This window comes from Octodon degus, unplaced genomic scaffold (assembly GCF_000260255.1).
Source record: "Octodon degus isolate 3935 unplaced genomic scaffold, OctDeg1.0 scaffold00374, whole genome shotgun sequence".
NCBI lineage: Eukaryota > Metazoa > Chordata > Mammalia > Rodentia > Octodontidae > Octodon > Octodon degus.
The window spans coordinates 39,523-49,836 of record NW_004524950.1 but is presented as its reverse complement, the minus strand read 5'-3'; positions in this window follow the sequence as shown (position 1 = coordinate 49,836).

Below are 10,314 nucleotides of genomic sequence, written 5' to 3'. Positions count from 1 at the left end.
GATTATTGTTTCCTGCATCCTCGTTGTTTTTAAGAGATCCTTTCTTACCTTTTCACTAGCTGCACCAGCATCTTCAGGATCTGAAACTCTGTCTTCACTTTTACTTAAATGCTTTTGTGAGCTTGTGATTGAGATTTTAATTTCCTCTCTATCTCTTTGACTCTGCTTCATGCGATCTATTTCTTTCCTGTATTCCTCATTGAAGGAATCCTTCATTTTTCTAATCTCCTGTATTTTTTTTATCAATGTCTTCTTTATATGCCGTTATAAATTCTTTTACTGCAGTGTTTCTTTCAGATTGGGTTTCTTCCCTATGTTTTTGTAGTTGCTTCTTTACTTCAGATGCTATGAGTTCTGAGAATTCTTTTTTTTTTTTATTTCAGAAAAGAATTGCACTCTGAGTTCCTCTATAACTTTCTGTTGTTGCTTATTTAATATCAATGCTCTTTATTCATGCATTTGAGCAGAGCTATTTTCCTCTGCACTTGTTCTGGGTAGGCATTGGGTTTTCTCCATATGTTTTTGCATTTTATTCTTTACTGCACATGTTATTAATTCAGGGATTTCTTTTTTATTTCCAATCTGAGTTCCTCTATACCTTTCTGCAGCTGTTTCTTTATTTCAGAAGTCGTTGATTCATTGCTTTCAGCTGTGTGATTCCCAATTTGTTCTGTGTTGGTGTCCTCTGCACTTTTTATGGGTAGGCTTGAGTTCTGAGGTTGCATTTTGTTCCTTCTCGTCATTTTGTGTAGCACTGTCTTTTGACCTTTGTTGTAGATCTTTTTTGTAGTTATAACCTTCACACGTACTGAAGTTCAGGTGCACATCTACAAAGTTTGGATTTATCCAGCTGTTCCTGGCTTGGGTCTGGCTGCTGTGCTCAGCTCTTTCCTGCTGCTGTCCTTGTGGGTGAACCTCTTTTGTCCCTCTGGCAAGATTTTCTGCTCCTGGACTAGCTGGGTGGTTCTATCCTTTACACTCTCTGCAGGGTGTGCTGCTCCAGGGTTACACCCCAGTCATGTATGCCAGGCCTGACCTGAGCCTGGAGGGGACAGCATGGAGTAGGTGGGAGAGGCAACTCTCCCACACACTCACTGCGTCTGGGCTAGGACTGTTTCTGGGCATTCCCGGAACGTGGCAGCAATTTTTATTCATCGGGTGTGGTTGCGGAGGTGCTGTGGAGTGGTGTGGGGTTTCCCAAGGGGGTGGAAGAGGGTCTCACCCACATTGTGCCTGGACTGGGACCAGTAATAAGTCCCGTTTTTGCAGGGTAGCCGGACGCTCTCCCAGACACTCACCGGACCTGGGCTAGGACTGGCCGGCTTGAGCTCCTCTCTTGAAGGAATTATTTTTGTTTTGAGATGTAGCTTGAGAATTAGGCAGAGCACTGTGGCTTGGGTTTGATCCCCAGCATGACATGCTGGCCCTTTCCCCAGTTCATGCTGAGATAGCAATGGAGACTCGGCTGGTGGCTTGTGCCTATAATCCCAGCACTTGGGAGGCTGAAAACAGGAGGATCATTATGAGTCCAGTCTATGTAGTGAGACCCCTTAGACACTCTGCTAAATACGTTAAAGAGAAAAAGTAGCTTGGGAAGTAGACATGTATTGCTACAGGTTGGAATGGGAGAAGAGATCAAATGAATAACATGGTTCACTTTTAAAATAAAGACTGAACAGTTTGAGAGGGGGAGAAAATTCAACAATGTAGTGAGAAAAGAGAGGTTAGAATAGGGAGGAAAGAGTTCGCAAGCAGTGTTTAGGACTCCGGCATAAGAGGGCAGTGGTGGACAATGAGAAATCCCTGGTGGATTGAGAATTTTAAGACAGGAGATGTCCAATCTTTGATCCTAAGTGGTTTATATTGACAGGATATTGTTATGGATTATGTGTATTTGTCCCCTCAAAGCCCCATGCAGTCACTGAGGTGCAGTTCTACAGTTTGTGATTAATTTTTGATCCAAGGCTGAGATTATGGATGTGAGTACTGCTAGGATTATGGGTGTGAGAGCTTCTGCGATTATTGTTGTGAGTACTATACTCAGCCTGGGGTGGATGTGATCTTAAGGGAGACAGACTTGTTCTCTGCAGCCACTGTTACTGCTACTCCTCCATTTTCTTTCTGCCCTTTGCTGCTGCCATGAAAGGTTGCTGTCTCATCTGTGCCACTCTGTCTTGGAGCCAGCTGAGTGTGGACTGAAACCTCCAAAAATAGCTGTGAGATAAATAAACCTTTCCTTCCTTCATTTTGAGTGTCAGGTATTTGTCCCAGCAATGAGAGAAGAGTAACTGAGACAGAATTATTGATCTTTGCTTCTCCAAACCATCAAGAAAGTCTGATATTTCTATGAAGATTTATTTGATGCTCTTATGGGAAATAAGGTGCAGGTAAGATGTGTGATAAATTTAGCATTTATCATTTAGAAGATGCTACAAGGAAGAGAAACATTTAATGAAGAACAACAGGTGTCCAGGGAGAAACTGGGGAAATGCAGATAATAACAAAATTTGTTCTGAGCTCTTTATTACAGGGTGCAGAAAACCCAGCTCTGTTTTATCATCGATTAGCAGAGGTTTTCTGCAAGTATACTCATATAGATCCACCTTCCAGGGAGGAGGAAGCACTCATGGGACAGCATTTCACATGTCAGCCAGCCCCAATTGTCTGCTGAAGTCTACCAAATCTTCAGATGGGGTCACAGACACCTACAGCTCAATTGCTGGATGCAGCCTTTTATGCGTCCAACACCTGGGGCCCAGAGGGAGACAAAGGAGTGGAGCTAACATTATAGCTGTTGCAATTGGTAATGCTTTCAGCCCACCCAGATCATCTAAGGAAAAATCTAAGGGCAGCCAAGAAGAGTTCCTGTTTCTAGTGCAAGAACACTGGACACCAGGCACAAGATTGCACCAAGCCTCCACACGTGAGCAGTTAACATGCCCAACTCATGTACTGGTGCTCTGGCTGTCACTACTCCCAGAGAGGGGATAGGCCAGCCAGTACCCTCACTTTCTGCTCTGACAACTGAAGAGGTTCAGGAGAGCCTGTAGTGCTCCAGTCCACAGACATCCTCCAGATGAACTCTGGGTAAACTTAGATGTCACTGGCGAATTAATCTAACTACTTACTGATACAGAAACAGCTCATTCTGTTTTGTCTCCCTTCCCTGGAAAAATGTCCTCTTCATCTATAGCCATATTTGGGGTTGATGGGACCCCTAGACAGAGATTCTTTTTCCTCCTTTGATATGTCACTTTGAAGGCCAAATGTTTAACCATGAATTTATAATTGTATTACAGTGTCCTGCTCCCTGACCAGAAAGAGGTTTACTAGTTAAATTGGGCACATTTCTCAAATTCCAGACAAGGCCAAAAAGGATTTTACTTGTCAAGACTACACCAGGTCTTCCTGACCAAATTATCCAACAAATGGACCCTGCTGCATGGTATAACAAAATACACAGTAGGAAAAATTCTGCTGTGCCAGTAGTTACAAGACTAAAGGCCCCAGCTGTTTTCCTAACTGAAAGCAGCATCCAATCATGGAAAAGGCACTTAAAGGCCTTCAGTCTCTCATAGACAATTTTCTCCACTATTGCCTTCGGAAGCCTTTCAGTCCACTTGTAACACTCCCATTCTCCATGTAGTAAAGCCCTTGGGAGAATATCAGATGGTGCAGGAGCTCTGCCTCAGCAATGTCATTCCAATTCTTTCTCTAGCAGCAGATCCTTACAGTCTTAGATTTAAAAGATGCATTTTTCTGCATGTACTTACACCCAGACTCCTAATTTCTATTTACCTTTGAATGAGAGAATCCTATTTCCAGAAAAAAGCAACAATATTTTGGACAGCTCTCCTACAAGGGTTTAGAGAAAGTCCTCACTATTTTCAACTAGAGAAAGACTTGAGGTGTTTCAAACTTCAAGAAAAAACTATTCTACAGCATGTAGATGATATTCTAGATCATAGCCCAACTAAGACATTATTTAGCTATGACCCTATACAGACTCTCAACTTTCCAGCTAAGAAAGGATGTAAAGTCTCCAAAGAAAAGGCTCCAATATCTCTCCAAAAAGTTAAGTATCTGGGATATATTCTTCCACCTGGGAAATGACAGCTGTCATTTAGGATCCAGGCTATGGTCTTGGACCTCCTGTGACCAAATGGCGATGGTGGATCTGCCCCTACAGAATGAATTGGAATGAGAAACTCATGTAACTGCTGACCAGTTAAACTCAAAATGGAAAGGTCTCTACTCAGTGATTCTTGCCACATTCACTGCAGTAAAGGTGCCAGAGATAGATAATTGGAATTATTTTTCAAGAATAAAGCCATTCATACCAGGTATGGTGGTGCACACCTGTAATTCTAGCACTCAGGGGGATGAGGCAGAGAGATGGATGTGAGTTTGAAGCCAAGATGTAGTTCAAGGCAAACCTGAACTACACAGTAAAACCCTGTCTCAAAAAGATAAAAACAAAACAAAGCAAAGCAAGAATAAAGCCAGTTTCACCTCAGTTATTTGATGAACAAGACCATTCAAAAAGAAGATGCTACTATTTTGAACTCTGGAGGACTAGCGATTTCTCTTCAAAAAGCTAGACTCCTTTGTTGCTATTGGAGGTACAGAAATTTGACATGCTTCTCATATTTCAGATAATAGTGATGGTCAATGGTCATTAATTCTGTTCTTATTGTTTCCTGAGAGGTTTTCCTTCCTTCAACCCAGGCAGTGAGCCACAGCACCTCCAGGTAGTTGGAGAGCACATGATCACCAACAGTAGGGTCTACAGCCCCTTTCAGCTTGAAGAAGCTGTAGATGACAGAAGCCTCACTCCCTCCACTCCCATGAAGAGTTATGGGGATTTGCGTCTCTCAGGGAAATGAGACAGGAGAGGATGGCGTGGCAAAATCTGACTGGGGAAGTAGGCGTGACCTGCTAACTACAAGATCCTGGACACATGCACAGAACAGTTCTGAATAGGATGGCCTAGACCTGACATCAGCCTGAGGCGTGGTATGCCAGCATCACCTCTCAGGACCCGAATGTAGATGTTCTCCTGGGTTTCCTCAAGACTTAGGCAGCACAGAAGGACACAGGTGCCGGAAGACTTTGCTATCATAACTTTCTACAATAGCTTGCACTATGTTTCCCAGATGAGCTCATACTTTTATCTTTGCTTTCATTCTTTGTCTTTTTACTCAGCCCAAGCTTGCTTTTAGAGCAAGTTTCTCTCCCACTTTTCATTTTTATTTTTTTTGAATAAACTCTGCCCCGACTAAACAAAGAAACAAACACAAAAGAAAAACAAAACAAAATCCCCCAAAAACCAAAACTAAAAGCAAACAAACAAAAAAGCAAAACAAGAAAGCTGTGAATGAATGACATCCAAGCCATTTTCTTCCAGTTTTACCATGGCTTTTAAAATTCTGAGCAGCCTTGGAGTAAAAACAGTAATGAGAACATCAGTGAAAATCCACTTAATTTGGTTTGATCAGCACGCTTCATATTTATTTGGCTACCTATCCCACTAAACATCCATACCACTAGTGCGCTAAGGGCTATTCCTTGCCTTTAAATGCTTTTTCCAGTTCCAATCAAACCCTGCATTTAAAAATAATCTTCAAAGTACTTTGTTAGAGGCATTTGAGATCCACTAATTCTTAGACATCATATTTAGGAAATACAGACCTTAGTACTGAGAGAGAACATGAAGATTATTTTATAAATTGGCATGGCTTGATAATGGGGTAGATTATGAGGGGTATGGGGAAGAATAGAATCAGGCAATGCACAGATTTCTGGTTTTTTTTGTATGTATTTAGTACAGGGTGTTTAGGGTCTCACTACACAGACTGGACTCAGTGATTCTCCTGTTTTCAGCCTCCCAAGCACTGGAATTACAGGCACACGCCACCATGCCCAGTATTATTGGCCCCCTCAGCGTGACTCAGGGATGGCTGGGGATGGAACTCTGGTCCAAGTGTCTGCCTAAATAGGTGCTTTAATCTGCTGAGCTATCTATCAGGCCCTCAGATTTCTGGTTTGAGTCTCTAGACAGATGGTAGGAGATTTCAAATATTTGGGAGAAGGGACAGATTGAGGCAAACATCTGGTCAAAGTCAAGCTAAAAAATTGTTTTGAGCATGTGGATTTGGGATATCTGAGATGTTCCATGTTGAGATATTTAGTAGATAGATATGTGAGGCTGAAACTTGGGGAGAGAGCTGAGGCAGTAATTTTGCAGGTATTTGAGACCTGGAAGACCGTCTACAGACAAAAGTAAAAGGGAGATCACTATTGAGGAATCAGACATTGAGAGACCAAGTAGATGAAGAAAAGCCAGCAAAAGAGTCTCTTAAAGTAGAAGAAGACAAGGAAAAAGTGGAGAATCCCTGAGAAGATGGTGCAGCAAGAAGGAGAGAGAAGCCAGCTGGGGCAGGAGAGAGATTAAATTAAAAGGAGGGGAGAGGAATGATATCATTTAGCTCTGTGGTCAGTGAAACCTATAATTATGTTTTAACCCATGTAATTCTCACAAAAATCATGGCAAGAAGTTATTTTATGGGCAAAAACACAGGCTTGGACAAATTATATCATATTTCCAGAGACAAATGTGTAATTAGTGGGAGCGAAGCCTCACTCTTCAAGGCCATACTGTCTGCCAAAGAGCCCTATCATAACAGCAATGAAATTCTTAACTCAAGATTTTTAACATGGGGCCAGTGAGATACCTCAGTGGACTAAGTGCCTGCTAGGCAAGTGCAGGGACTGGGGTTCAATTCCTGGCACCACATGCTGTGCTGGCCCTACTCCCAGGTGTGCTGAGCCAGCCACCAAGTCCAGGCATGGTGGTGCATGCCTGTAATCCCAGAACTGGCGAGGCTGAAAACAGGAGGCTGACTATGAGTCTGAGCTGAATAGTGAGACCCTATACCAAATACACTAAAAAAAGTTAAGATTTTTAGTTTACTTCTACTGTTTTGACTTGGTATTCATTGGTGCAGTGTGAGAAGAGGCAAGATATTTCCTGCAAAGAGTTTTTCATTTTTGGTGGGGGAAGACTGGTAGAATTATAATGGTTGTTAAAAAGAGGCTATAAAATTTAAATGCAGGCAACTCCATTCTCTATTAATACAGAAAAATTATGGGACATCATAGTTCATTTTGAAGTTTATTGCCACAAATATTGAATAAAGTACGTTATGACATTATATTGACATCCTACTTCCACCAATAACTCAGGGCCTGGAAAAGTTATGCAGTGCTGTCAGTTTAAGCCCCAATTCTTGGTAAAATTCTCAGTAAATTGTTATGGAAAACTATCAGGTGAGAGCTACATGATAGGGTTGGATAGCTGAGCCAGGAGCTCCTCCATGTACTCTCAGTGTAGAGAAAATATGTACTATTTGGATTTTAAAAATGACTGCTCATTAGATATTTTCCTTGAGATATAGATAGATATTGGAACATGAATAGTTATAGAACGGTGGGGTTGACTACTGTCAGGTGAAGCACCTCACTTGCCAGGTGGGCTATGAAGTTGGTGGCTCTCAGCTGTTTATTCCTTTGTGTGCGGAACTGAGTCTACTGTGGATTGTTCAGTTATTTCTCTGATGAATATATTTGGCTGCTAAGCTGTGGATTTTTATAGAATCAATTAATTTAAAATTCTACCATCCAACAGGCTGAATACCAGGCAGGGTATCATTTTAGCTTTGTTTTTTATAATAAGAATCTTGTGCAAATTTCAGGAAAAGGCTACAGAAGAAATGAGATCCTCATTCTATAGCTTCTGTACTAGAATCAATTGCTTTAAAATAGCAGAAGCCAGCACACAGTGAATGCTCAGTGAATGCCAAGATTAATGCTGTTGATGTTAGGGAGAACCTTTGAGTGCATTTTAGATGACGATCTATCCTCTTACGACAGATAAATATCCCCTGGTCTAAGCTATTTACTGCTGTGGTTCCAGAGAAAGCAGCGAAAGGTGTTGGAGCAAGAACGTTGGAACCAGACCACCTGAGCTGGAATCCTTGTTCCTTCTAGCATAGCTATGTGACCTTAGGCAAGTCATTTAAACTTTCTTTGCCTCAAGTTCCATATTTATAGGATGTAGATGATAGCAGGCTTATTATGAGGTGGTTATACCTGCCATATACTAAGGAAAGCCCCAAGAACCTCAGTCAGTATCCTACTTGGAGTTAGTTCCATGCCATTACCTGCCTTTCATGCTGCTTCTGGAACTCACTCTCACGGGCACAAGTTGGATCCAGTCTCTGCCTGGAATTCACCTATTTCTGAAACCCTGCTGTTGGTCTTTTCGGTTATCTGCCATCTTACTTTCTAAGTTCCATCATCTTTGGTTCCTCATCCTTGTGAAGACCTCTAACTCCTTGCCACTTCTCTTGCCTCCTGCTCACAGGTCTCAGCCGGAGCACTGTTTTCCCTCTTCCACCCATGTTGTTTAAACTTCTCTTGCAGTGCCCTAGCTCCCTTGCCCACATGGAGCAAGTGGAGTGCCACCATCTTGGCTAATCTTGTGGAATGTTCTCTGCTTTTGTTCCTGGCTCACTGAGCATATTCAGAAAGCCAAAACATGGGAGATTAATGTCATTAGATATTTTGAGAGTCCCAGTAGACCTTCATGGCACCAGGTGATCATCTCTACTACCTTGGTCAGCTTCTTTCCTACTCCCTATACCAAGTTGTCCCAGTGTTGCTGACTTTTGTCATGGTTCCTAGCTTAGTCCTTTCTCATCACTGGACCTAGGAGGGCAAATACTCTTCACTTCCACCACTGGCTTCAGAACTGACTTTATTTGTACCCTTGTTTTTCTTCTCAGAGACCAAGATCAATTCCTCTACTGACACATCAGCTCCTGAATGTTCTCACTACCTATAACATGCCACTTTCATGGTGACCTGTCACAGACTCCTGGGTGATAAGCCCGGTGATAGGCTTAAGCTTTGTTCACCTTGGAAGCAGGGACTCATGGCCCACCATTCTTCTCTAAGCTTACTTTTCCCTGTGAAGCAGGACTAAATAATCTTCTTCTGCAGCTTGTTCCTCAGCTTCCTGAAATCTTGCTTCTTTTTCTTCTTTTTTTTTTTTTTAATGTATTTAGTACAAGATGTACAGCATCTCACTATACAGATCAGACTCATAGTGATCCTCCTGTTTTCAGCCTCCCAAGTTCTGGGTTTGCAGTCTCACAGCCACCACACCGTGTCAGTCACAGTCTCGGCACCCTGGGGGCGGGGCTAGCATGGCACGCGGGGGATCAAATCTCACCTCTTTTCCACCAGTGACCATCTGTTTGCCACATCCACTGAGCTCTTCTGTTACTCAGTCCCTTGGATACATTGTTAGAGACTTCCTTCTTGAAATGTTTTTTGAAGACTTTCCCTTGTTTCTGGTTTTCCTCTTACTTTCTGGCTGCTCATTGTAAAACTCTGTGGTGCTTTTACTTCTCTCTTTGCTTCTTGAAAAACAGTGCTCAAAAGGGTTAGTTTGTAAGACTCTCTGGCTCACAACCACTCTTTACATAATGTATTCACTTTTAAATCCAACCTACAGGTGAAACACTCACAAGTTTATGCCTCTTGCTCCATACCCACATTGATCACATGATTCCACAGCCTAAAACTCAAGCTTAGCTTTGGCAGTGAACTAAAAGCTCTGTGCAAGCTGAACTTGCTTACCTTTCAGCCTAAGCCTCTGCCATTTCTTCATCTAAGTCATGTCAAACTGCTTGTGGTTCAATGGGATTCGCTACCTGACTGCTTTGAATGTGTTTTCATTCTTGCTCATCTAGCAAGATTCCACTGTCTAAGAGGATGTGACTCGGTTGTCTCATACTCCATGAAACTCTGTGTGGCAAATTTATAACGTTTCTTTTCTGCAGTACCCTGTTCACAGAGCTCTTCATATTCCTGTTTCTTTGCAGGGTAAGTGTTTACTTGTCTACCTGTTCTAAGACAGCATGAACAACTTGGGCAGGGATTGAATTTTTGATCATGTTTATCTCTACTCATATCTTTCTCATAATCCTAACATGCAGCACAGGATCCTTCCTTCTGGGTCCTATTGCTTGCACCCCTCATGCTCATCATGATCTTTAACTCTTCTTGAGGAAACTGACACCAGCACTTCTTGCTTTTTCTTTCCTCCCTTTTAGCATGTTTGTGACATATGCTAAATACATTAATCTGGGTGGGGCGAGATTGGTATGCCTACATATTGCTGCTCAGTTCTTTTTATCTCTTTTCTTCTCATTCCTCCTGTCCTTCCTAGTCCCAGATCCTCACTCT